Source organism: Amborella trichopoda, chromosome 4 (genome assembly GCF_054954075.1).
Source record: "Amborella trichopoda isolate Santa Cruz 75 chromosome 4, AtrichopodaSantaCruz75HAP2 v2.0, whole genome shotgun sequence".
In the NCBI taxonomy this organism is placed as follows: Eukaryota; Viridiplantae; Streptophyta; class Magnoliopsida; order Amborellales; family Amborellaceae; genus Amborella; species Amborella trichopoda.
This window is the reverse complement of record NC_142339.1, coordinates 32,268,415-32,280,015: the sequence shown is the minus strand read 5'-3', so window position 1 is coordinate 32,280,015 and position 11,601 is coordinate 32,268,415. Positions and strand designations below refer to the sequence as shown.

Genomic DNA, 11,601 nt, shown 5'->3' with positions numbered 1-11,601 from the left:
CAATTACACCATTTGTTAAATGTTAGGGAAAATTTCATATAGAACCTAGTTCCCCATCTTATTTCATGATAGACCCTCCTATTTTTCTTTCAAGCGGCATAAAAAAACCCCTAAGGATTTTAATGTACCGCTTCATCTCTTATCTCCCACGTTTATTTACTTTTGACCATAAAAATTAACTCCAACAAATCGTTTTATTTCATCTCAATCCAAAATCTTTTTTAACCCTATTTTGCACTTTTTCAACCCCATCTCTGGTCTCTTTTCTCATGTTTTCATTTTGATTGCGGTGATCTATTTCTCTCTCTCTACTACAAGAAGGGCTCCCTCTATCCATTCACCATGGTGGCAGAGTCTACTCAGTTGTAATGGCTGAGTTCCCTCTAAAACGTTTCAAAGGAATATGGAGAAAGGATGGTTAGGGCCTATGGGATTTACCCAAGAGCTTCATTTTTCAACCATGCACTATCTATGAACTATCTTTCAAGTGCTTGCAGGTATTCCATGGAGTTCCTAATACCAAGCACCATGTCCTTTTCTTTTTTTAATAGAAATTGTGTCTCTAATTATGGAAATGGTGTTTTTGATCATAAGACAATGGGATTTTAATAATTTAAAATCGTGGGTTTTAAGGTGGTTTGAGCTGGCTTCTAAACCAAAAATGGTGGCCCTTTTTTAATAATGGCTGATTTCTAAACTTTTATAGCCATTTCCCACACTCATTGATTCAGAACAGTTCATTTTTCTTCCTAAGAACTGTATTTTTGCCGGAAACAAATGGAATTTTAATATGATTTTTTGTTTTTTGGTTGAATGGAACTGGGTTTAGAAACAAATTTTATGGTTTTTTATGACAATGACGATTTTGGTCATTACATGGGATTGTTTTATCAGAATTTATTTGTTCTTTAAAACACATATTGGGTTTGTCGTAACGAAATTTGGGATTCTTAACCAGTGATCTTCTCATAAGAATTTAGTGCAATCTCAAAATAAGCATTGGGTATCTTTGTTTGATTTCTTAAAAATAGATGTGGGTCTTTTTCCATCAAATTTCCATTGGGTCTTGTTGCTCTTGTCGCAGCTCACATGTTTGTTCAATCATAGTTGAGTCAGATTTCTTTTTATTTTTTGTTTATTTATTATTTATTATTTATCTTCTGCTTCTAATAGTGGGTTTTCATAATATTGAGTTGATAGTCAACTAGACTATGTGAATCAATTCTAGGGGCTTCTCGTCAATATTTAAAAATTTTCTGAATAAGAGTGTGGCATTGCAGTACAATTGATATTTTTCAAAACAATTAATTCAACAAAAAAGTATATTTCTGAACAAATGATAGTTTCTTCATTAGAATTGAATGGTTTTTTACTCCTGGTGTTGCAGGTTTGACAACATTGATAAACCAGGACATGGGAATACTGATGTTATTATCAGAGCTCCGCATGATATTACAGAGGGGAAAGAGATTTGCCTAAATTACTTCCCTATGAACTGGAAATATGCAGACAGGCAAAGAGGCTTCTTGAGGATTATGGGTTTGTATGCAAGTGTGATCGTTGCATGGTTGAGACGACTTGGAAGGAGGATGATGAGGAAGAAGATGAAGAAATGGTTTTAGAGAATGAAGAAGACGAACAAGAGTTTCCTCATGCTTACTTCTTCATGAGGTACTTGTGCCCTAATGAAGAGTGTGGGGGAACTATGGGTCCTCTACCCCCTTAACAACGCACACCATCCAATATAATGGAACACAATGTTTGTGGGCAATTGAGAGGAGAGGAAGAACTCAATGGAGATGAAGATGAAGCTGACATTGTGGATGATTAGCTTAGCTGAGCAAAGATCAGTAGCCTTCTCTTTCATTTCCCCTCTTAAGCCATGTATTGATATTGCTTTCCTAAAAAAGCTTTTGATTTTTATCATGGGTATTGCTGGATATGAGGAATTGACCTTAGGTTTTGAAGGTTTGCAAAATTTTGAGGTTTCTCTAGCTCATTGAAAGAGATATGGATTCTCAGCTTATTCTGTAATCTATTTTAGATTTGTGAGATACTTGTTTTAAAACGATTAATGTAACTACAATCATAAATTTACATGGAGTTTTTATACTTCCTATTATATTGTGTAAACTCTCGTGCACACACACAATTTAAACACAATTGAATTCTTCTTCTTCTTTTTGTCAAAATTAACACAGAATTGAATTCAATGATATTCAAACAATAAATTGTAATTTACAAAGGTGACCGTTACAGAGATAAAAACCAGTTACTTTAAGGAGCTCTCGTCACTAAAAAACAACATGATCAGATATCACATGAATGATGAGGGAGGAGAAAATCTGACACAAATGTTAATCAAAAAGAAAAGGCAATGTGATTATTGCGGTCGATGAGTATAGTTAGAAAGAATGATGAGCCCTTGTTCTCTGATATTGAAGAGTTGATCGGGCACGACCTTAAATTTTGGTTGCAGAAGGTGCACCTCGGCAATATTTGCAGAGCTTGCCATTCCCATAGTAAATTTCAAAATGCTTTGGAAAGGCTCTTTGTGTTTTGACATCATAATGCGCCGATTTGGATGGTAGTCGAATGTCATAACAAACAATCACATAGAGGCATTCCTCTTAACAAATTAGAACTAATAGTTCACATTATAGAGAATTTAAACTCAAAATATTGACAAACAAAAGCATTTGTGGTGCCTCTACACTAATGTCAGTACAATATGATTCTAAACCCATGATCACGGTTATGTAATTCATCCAACTTCTCAATAGATGATGCAAATGATTATGCAAGACTGGTCAAGCAAGCCCAAACCTGTAGAAGCAAATAAGAGATATTCATAAGAGAAAATAAATGAAACCCTTTAAAGTATATATTTACTAACAATAAAATACTTGAGCATAAAAATATACAAATAAAAGGCTATAGTTTTTTAAATACTTTTGGGTACGTAAAAGGTAAAATGCCATCTCAAGAGTAAAACTATTGTAAATGCAGATAACAAAAACTATTGTAAATGCAGATAACAAAAAATTTACTAACCTCTTATTGAAGAGCGACCCTACAACTTGCCCTATTATGTCTCGGCTGATCACACCTACTACAATGATTAGGTCTCACTTCCACCTCTTGTGACTCAATGTGTTTCTTCTTAGGACAATCAGGAGAGCATTTTGTGTGTGGTGGTAGCACATCTGGCTCATCTGAAAATGACTCCCCATGAAATGACATATCAAATACTGAGACAGGTGTAACTGGTTTAGAATATGTCTCTCAGTACTTTGCAACTGTGAAGTACTCATCAAAATATTCATACAAATCCCTTTCGGCCACATATAGGGCTTTACATGCATACTTGTATGGCAATCCCATGATCTGTCATGCCTGACACTCACACTCTTGTGTGACTATGTTCACAGAGCAACTCTTGTGGTCTCCAATTGTTTCAAATTCCTCACTTGAAACCCTTATAACACTTACAGAAAGAGAGCTCTTTATGTTTACTGCCAATCTCTTTTCCACATTAGGGGTGAGAATAGTAGTCCACCTTTCAGACTTCAAAAGGCGCTCGGCCATCAATTGCATTATTTGCCTCCTGATTCGATCAAGGCATTGTAATATAAGGAGTTCTCGAGCCTCTAGAATCCTGATTCGATCAATTGCATTATTTGCCTACAGTAGTTATAACATGTCTATATCGCTTTCCCTTAAATATTGCAGTAGCTCAATGCTCTGGTGATGGCTCTATTGCCCATCTATATGCCTCTTGGGAATGGCTTTGAATCTCTCTCATTTTTTGGTTGAATTCATCTCGCTTAAATGTGCGTATGGCACATTGAAAAGCTGATATAATAGCTTTTTTAACAGCACTAGGAATATATTTCATTTCCTTCTTAAGATTTTCTATCATATGGCACTTGCAAAAGGCATGCTCAACATTTTGAAACACTTTTTGGATGTTGTTACCAACCCAATATGTCTATCAGACATAAATGTGATCGATCGCTCCATTCCTATAGAACTCTTCAAGTTTTCTAGAAACCAAAACCAATTGTCAGAATCCTCTTCATCAACGACAGAATATGCAATTGGGAATATCTCATCCTCAGAGTCTATAGAAGTGGCAGCAAGCTCTCTTCCAAGAAATCGAGCTTTCAAGTGTGTTCCGTCAAGGAAAATGAGTGGACAATTCCCATTTTTATAGCCATATATTGATATAGCGAAGAAAATAAAGACTCGTCGAAATTTATTATTTGGCCATTTTTGAAGTGCCACATGGCTTCTAGGATTTGTCTCTAAAAGGCGATTGAGGTATGCTGGGAGGCGATTGTAAGCCTCATTTTGGGAACCATGCAACTCTTTCATCGCTGTCTCCTTGCCATGCCATGCTTTAAGATATGAAAGCTCTATCCCAAAATCTCGAGCTATATCCTTCATCATTTCTCTAGGTTTGTATCTTGGGGTATCACCTAGCTTACTTTTAATGAGGTCGACGACAAATTATTGTGATTCTCTCTTATGAACATTATTGCTCGCACCCACACTACATGAATGCTCTCTCTTCCAAGTTTTGATTTTGAACATTTTCCATTGTCCAACTTTAGAGGCCAAAATCTCCCATTGACAGTTATTTCTCTTACATCTTGCCCTTACCGAATAGTTCTTATTTTTTATGTGTACAAATTCAAAGTGGTGTGCCATTGCATACTTGCTAAGAGCATAATGAAAACCATTTATATTAGTGCTTACAGTGCAAATCGGAGAGATCTTCAGAGGAAGATCTCTCTTATCTGAACACCACAAACTAATTTTTTTTAAAAAAGAAGTGATAGAGATAGTGGGGACAATCGAATTTTGATCTAAGGCCAGATCTACTCGAAAATAAGTAGATCTGCTCTAAGATCAGTGGCAGAGCCAGCATAGATCCGAAAAAAAGAAGTACTGAATGAAATATGAATAAAAACCTAGATCTAACAAAATAACTAAAAAAATAAAGAGAAAGAAAATGAGAAAAATACCTGGCCTGACCAGTTGGCCTGGCAAACCCGAGGCTTCGAGGCCTCTCCCGTATCATGACCTGCTGAGTTTATGTCGTGCGTCCTCTTTTATCTCTCTTTAGGTCAAGGCTTAGTTGGATTCTTTTGATCTAAGGGTGGCCTAAAGCTAGGGTTTTCCTAGGTCTAGGGTTTATTAACCGGCTTTTTTTCTCTCTAGACTCTCTCTATCTTTCTCTCTCTAGATTTCCTAACCTCTCTCTCTCTCTCACGTCCCACTTCTCCCTTCTCCCTCTCTCTTGCACATACCACCTCCTTAATAGGTTTCCCTAGACTCACACATCCCACCTCCTTCCCAAAAAGGCCCGTTAGTTTTATTTTTCTTAAAGATCTAATATGAATGTACAATGGATAACTACTAAAAACTATGTGATTTGCTATGTGTAGAGTGGATAACTACTAAAACTATGGGTGTGGAATGGATAACTACTAAAAACTATGGGTTTGCTAGGTGTATAATGGATAACTACTAAAATCTATGGGATTTTCTAGGTGTAGAATGGATAACTACTGAAATTACGGGTGTGAAATGGATAACTACGAAAAACTATGGGATTTGCTAGGTGTAGATCATAAGATGGGGACCATGGATTATGGTGGTGTATGGTTTAGGGGTCTACTGAAATAATGTAGTCCTATGGGTTCATGAAAACTATAGAATTTGCCAGTTTTAAAATGGGGTGTCTACTGTTGCCCCTCTTTGGCACTCCATGTTCATCGAGGGATAGGTGGGTGTCAAAAAAGTAGACATTGCTGACATTTTATTTTATCTTGACATTTCATGGTTAGAGGGCACACCAACTATCACTCCAAGACATTAAGCTCCCCGCTCACCCACTTAGGGCATTTTCCTCTTAGAGTTTTCAACGTGAGATGTTGGTGAGTTACACAAGCTTGAAACTCGAGTTGGATTTTCTGCCCATGCCACTTAACTTTAGGAGTTTTCACAAATTAAAATTTTTAAACTTGTCATTTTTTTTTATTCCCTTAAGGTTTCCTAAGGTCTTCTATAGGCTTTACTTATTTTAGAAAAATGTTTTCTTAGTCAATTCTTAAGAGAGAGATGAGGTGGCAATGCGGTAGTCATCATATACGAGTGTCCAAGCTCCTTCATTTTTTAAATTCTTTTTAGAAATTTTGAAAACAAGGGGGAAGTTTGAAATGAAACCCGAAGCTTTGGACAGGTCACGATTTTAACAAAGAAATTAAAGTTTTTGAAAACATAGGACATATAATGAAAAATTTGAAATGAGAAAGGGCTTTTGAAAAACAATTTTTAGTTAGCAGTTTTAGCTCCTGCTGGTTAGGTGCCTCGATCTCGCCCTCCGGATCCTTTGGGATGGGGCGGTAAGCGTCACAGGTCTCGAGGGAAGACCCGGGACATTTTTTAGATCACTCTCTCAAGAACCTCATTCGAAAACGGGGGCAAGTGTTACCAACCGGTGATAGAGGAATTTAAAGGTGGGTTTGGGACTTACTCAGGCTGACTCGCGTGGGTACCCACTTAGATCAAGAAGAAAGCCCTCTAGTAATAAAACTGGTTCATAATTGCCTCCCTTGGCTTGTATCCTTCTTATTTTCTGTAATCACCCACATATATGGCAAATGTTATAAGACAGGTGGGTTAAACCTCACCCGTTTGCTCTTTAATGAACGTACACAAGCATGCGGAAAAAAGAAGAAGAGAAGAAAGAGAGGGAGAGAAGAATTCAACTAAGAGACAGGATCAGAGCGGTGACTAGGCTATTGGATAATTGGCCTGACGTGATAGCAAAACGGGCTCGATAACTGAGACAAGCTCACAGGATTCCTATTAGACATCATTAACAATGCCGCCTAGCTATGCACAATGGTCAGTCTGTCATGGCAATAAAGCGGGGCAAGTAATCCTTGCACAACAACATTACGGCTAGACAACAGGACTACCAGGAGAGGCTAACCTCAATCCCTCTTAGTCGAACGAAGGAGTGACATAATTAAGACTATGAGGAAAGAATAAGAAGAGAAGAAGAGAAAAAAGGAGGGAGAAAAAAAGAAGAGAAGAGTATGAAAGATGAGAGGATAAAGGAGAGAGAGGAAAGGAAGGCACAGTCAGGGCTAAGCTGTACTGACCATGATAGAAGAGGAGAGAGAAATCCACTCGGTTCTAGGCTTCATCGACTGACAAAAGAGGAGAGAGAAAACCAGCTAATGCTAAGCTTCGTTAACTAACAGGAGAGGAGAGATAAATCCAGTCGGCACTAGGCTTTACCAACTAATAGAAGAGGAGAGAGAAAATCAGTCGATGCTAGGCTTTACTGACTGATAGAAGAGGAGAGAGAAATCCAGTAGGAGCTAAGCTTCACCGACTGACAGAAGAGGAGGGAGAAAACCAACTGGCGCTAAGCTTCCCTGACTGACAAAAGAAAAAGAATTGTGAAAAAAGAAAGAGAAAACCAACAGACGATAGGCTTCACCGATTGTGACAAGAGAAAGAGAAAACCAACAGACGCTATGCTTCATCGATTTTAGCAAAAGAGGGAGGAAACCAACTGGCGCTATGCTTCGTCTGTTGTGACAGGAGAAAGAGAAAACCAACCGCCGCTAGGCTTTGCTGATTCTGACAGGAGAAAGATAAAACTAATCGGCGCTAGGCTTATCCGGTTGTGACAGGATAAAGAGAAAACCAACCAGTGCTAGGCTTCATCGGTTGTGACAGATGAAAGAGAAAACCTTCCGAAGCTAGGCTTCTCCGGTTGTGTTAGAAGAGGACGGATGGAGATAGAGATGAGAAGAAGAGAGAGAAAGAGATAGAGACGAGAAGAGAGGAGGAGAGAGAAAGAGATAAAGATAAGAAGAAGAGAGAGAAAGAGAAAGAGATAAAGACGAGAAGAAGAGAGAAAGACGTAGAGATGAGAAGAAAGGAGGAGAGAGAAAGAGATAAAGATGAGAAGAAGAGAGAAAGAGATAGAGATGAGAAGTGGTAAAGAGAGAGAAAGAGGGGAGGAGAGAGAAAGAGGGCGGGAGAGAGAAAGCTACCTGCCCCAAGGGTACTAACCTTTTTATTCTCTCTCCTATTTCTATCTCCAAGATGTACCCTCAAACTCAAGCAAAAATCAGAATTTTATTGATTGATCTAAGAACAATGAGTCTGTCATTTTACAATGAGGTAGTGCCTGTTTATATAGAATTGGGCTAAAACGTGGGTGTACGCCCAAAAACTTCCTATAATTGAAGATAATTACAGTTTAATTGAATTTAAATAAATTCTAAAATGGGTGCAAAAGGACTGTTTTGCCCTGACCTAACAATGTGTGGAATTCCTGAACAGTCATTGCGACTGCCTCAGAACTTGCATGATATTCCATGACTGACTTGAGGTCGTTCTGACACCCGTTGGATCGAAAGATTATTGTTTTCTTGTAGGGCTCGACATGTTGATCATTTGATACCAACTTCAAGCCATGAATCATGTTTTTGAGCTTTGATCATGAGACTTGAATCTTGGATAAATCTTGAAAACTTTGAATCGATTGTGTGCTCATTCCTTGAAGTTTCTTCGTGATTTCTTCATTGAATCACACTGAGCATGCCATCACGATCATGTTGCAGCGAAAGTAGCTTGATTTTGTGTCTGGATGAAGATTTTGTAGTCTTGAGTTTTTTGCCAGAATCTTAAAATTCGGGGGCCAGAATTTACATCAACTTTGACGCCTTCGTGTGTGAAATCTCATGGTACGCGAGGTTCGGACCAAATATAGCCTCGGACCTCACACACCTAATGCAATTGGTTTCATTCCGATCGGGTATACAAGGGTTATGATCTGGCTGCTCGAACGAGGCGTGTTGCTGCTGAATTTTTTGCAACTTCCTTCACAGATCAAAGACTTTCATTTAGTTTTTCTCTCTGCACGGGCGTCGTCACGGAGCGTAACACATATCGAATTGTTGGTATTGATGAGACGAACACGTTCACCAAATTTGGGAGCGATCTGAATTGAAACGAGTGAGATATAGGACTCAAAAGTGACTGCCCATGATTGTGAAAACAACAACCTTTAATGGTGTTTTAATGCAGGGAAGCCACACGGGACTAGTGTGTGGCCTACCCCTTTTCAATATTTTACTCATAACTTTGTCTTGGAGTGCCCGATTAAGCCGAAACTTGACCCATAGGGGTTTTCGACCGTATCGGATCTAATGGTAGTGGTCCCACAGTTGTTTGACACACCAAAAGTATGGATCTAGTTACAGGGTCCATTTCAGGGTGCTTAGAGACCAATTTTGCTGCTTTAGACATGTCTGATTGCGGTGAAACTTAGCAGGTGGTCTTTTGAAGTACTGATGACGATTTTGACCAATTCTGGGGCCATTATGAGACTGTTGGGAATTTTCACTAGTTTGTAGGCTTTTATTGACCTGCTTCCTACCAAGGAGCAAGATGCTGAAAAATACGTTCAAACAGCTTGCCCCGCTGAATTTCGTGCTTCAAGAGAAGCAAGAAGGACAATCATTAGGAAAATTTCCTTTGTATTTTACTTCTTTTTATTCTTCCTAACCACAAGACCATGTGAATGCCAAGGAGATTCATGTAATGGTGTCACTAGGCTGCTCAGACGTAGGGATGCATCGTTTACAGGTCTGTTTGTGGAGACTTTAGGGGGAGAAGAGACTTTTTTTAGGGATCTTGTCGAAGTCCTCACCCTCGTGCGGACTGTTGGTGATTCTGAAGCTGAGGATTTTGTACGAACCTTGTCAGTCATAATCAGGCCCGTCTGGCAATTGAGTGCCATACTTAGGGAATTGGCATTAAGCTACCTATGAAAGATAGACGATGTATGAAATGTGAGTGGACGATGGTGACCCACTAAACGAGTATGGATGGCATGATGGTTCGCCATTTTGTGAGCGCCGGAGAGACTCACTGGGGAATGAGGTATGGTGGCATGGTGAATGGACACACTAGGGAGATTATGTAGGTGTCGTGCGCACATTAACAGGTAGGTTAGGGAAGGTGTGTATGAAAATGCACGTAAAGCAGTTTATTGTCATGTAGTCAGGACGTGCACTATGGTTTAAGGTCATACAGTTGGGCCATGGTTATGCAGTTTAAAGTCATGCAACTAAGACCGTGCAGTTTAAAGTCATACAACTAGGACCGTGCAGTTTAAGATCGTGCGACTAGACCTCCGCTTCAATTTTGGGTCTTATAGTGCGGACCATAGTTCTGAGCCTTTCAACATCATGCGGCTAGGACATGTACTATGGTTTAAGGTCATACAGCTGAATGGTGGTGGTGAAGTTTAAAGTAACACAACTAGGGCCATGGAGTTTAAGGTCGGGAAAATAGATCTCCACTACAGTTTAAGGTCATATAGTTTGGACCATGGCTGTGCAGTTTAGCGTCATGCAGTACAGATCGAGGTTGTGCAGTTTAGGGTCATACAACACGGACCGAGGCTGTGCCACCATGTAGGTGAAGCTCCATGGGGAATAGGTCTGTGGATGGCAATCCGACTCCTTGGGGATAAAATGGTTAAGACCATTCACAAACGGAGGCCTCAGATGGAAATGGTGTCCTGATGAAGGATGGCCAACAAAAGTGGACTTCACTATGATTTAGTGGGGCATACGCATACTCTCTAGGGTGAAAGATGGCTTGGTGTGAAACAAACCCACCAAAAATTGAAGAGGTAAGAATGGCCCTAACTTTACTGGGGATAATGAGCTGCAGTATGGGTGTGACTCCTTTGGGGATGAGGGATAGCTCCTGACTCCATTAGGGATGATAGATCACAGTTTGGGTGCAACAGACTCGGTGCAACATTACTGGGGATGACAGGTCATGGATTGGGTACAACCCCATTGAGGATAAGTTGTAGGACGCACAAGACTTCAACCTGGAGTAGGTGACAATAGGCTGCTTGAAATATGGTTGGTGCCATGTGTAGGGTGAGTGGTTTCTTGCGAGTATTCGACAGGCGCTGAGTTCTCAACAACACAACCGGCGCTGGGTTGTTAAAGACTCAGCTGGCGCTGTGAACGACCCGTGATATTGTTTGAAGACAACCGACGCTAAGTTAACCGTGTTAGCGTCGTTTCGAAACACACTCACAGCAAAATCAACCGATGCTAGGGTTGTTTGGAAACACACCCAACGCCAAGTCAACCGACACTAGGGTTGTTTCGAAAACACACCCGGCGCTAAGTCAACCGGCGCTAGGGTTGTTTTGAAAACCCACTCGGCGCTACGTAAACTAAGGCTAGGGTTGTTTGAAATTCACCCGGCTCTACATCAACTTGCGCTAGGGTTGCTTGAAATTCTCTCGGCACTGGGGATGGATCGATGAGAGTTACCTCGGAACTTGAGTCAAAGTCTGACCTGGTTCATCATCTCTTGGCTTTCCTTGGACGTGACTGAAATTCCCAATTTTTAAGGGGCATTTGAGGGTAGTGTGGTCTATATAATGGGGGTAAAATCCCATTTTCCCTCACTTTTTCATCAAGGGTAAAAAGAACTTAAGCGAAACTTTTCTTAACGGTGAGGAGAGGGTGG

General features: G+C 39.9%; 1 pseudogene; it reads left to right on the top strand.

Moving 5' to 3' along the window:
• Positions 1-414: 414 nt before the first annotated feature.
• On the top strand, positions 415-1,831 carry LOC148782408 (histone-lysine N-methyltransferase ASHR2 pseudogene; annotated as a pseudogene).
• The last annotated feature ends 9,770 nt before the right edge of the window (positions 1,832-11,601 follow it).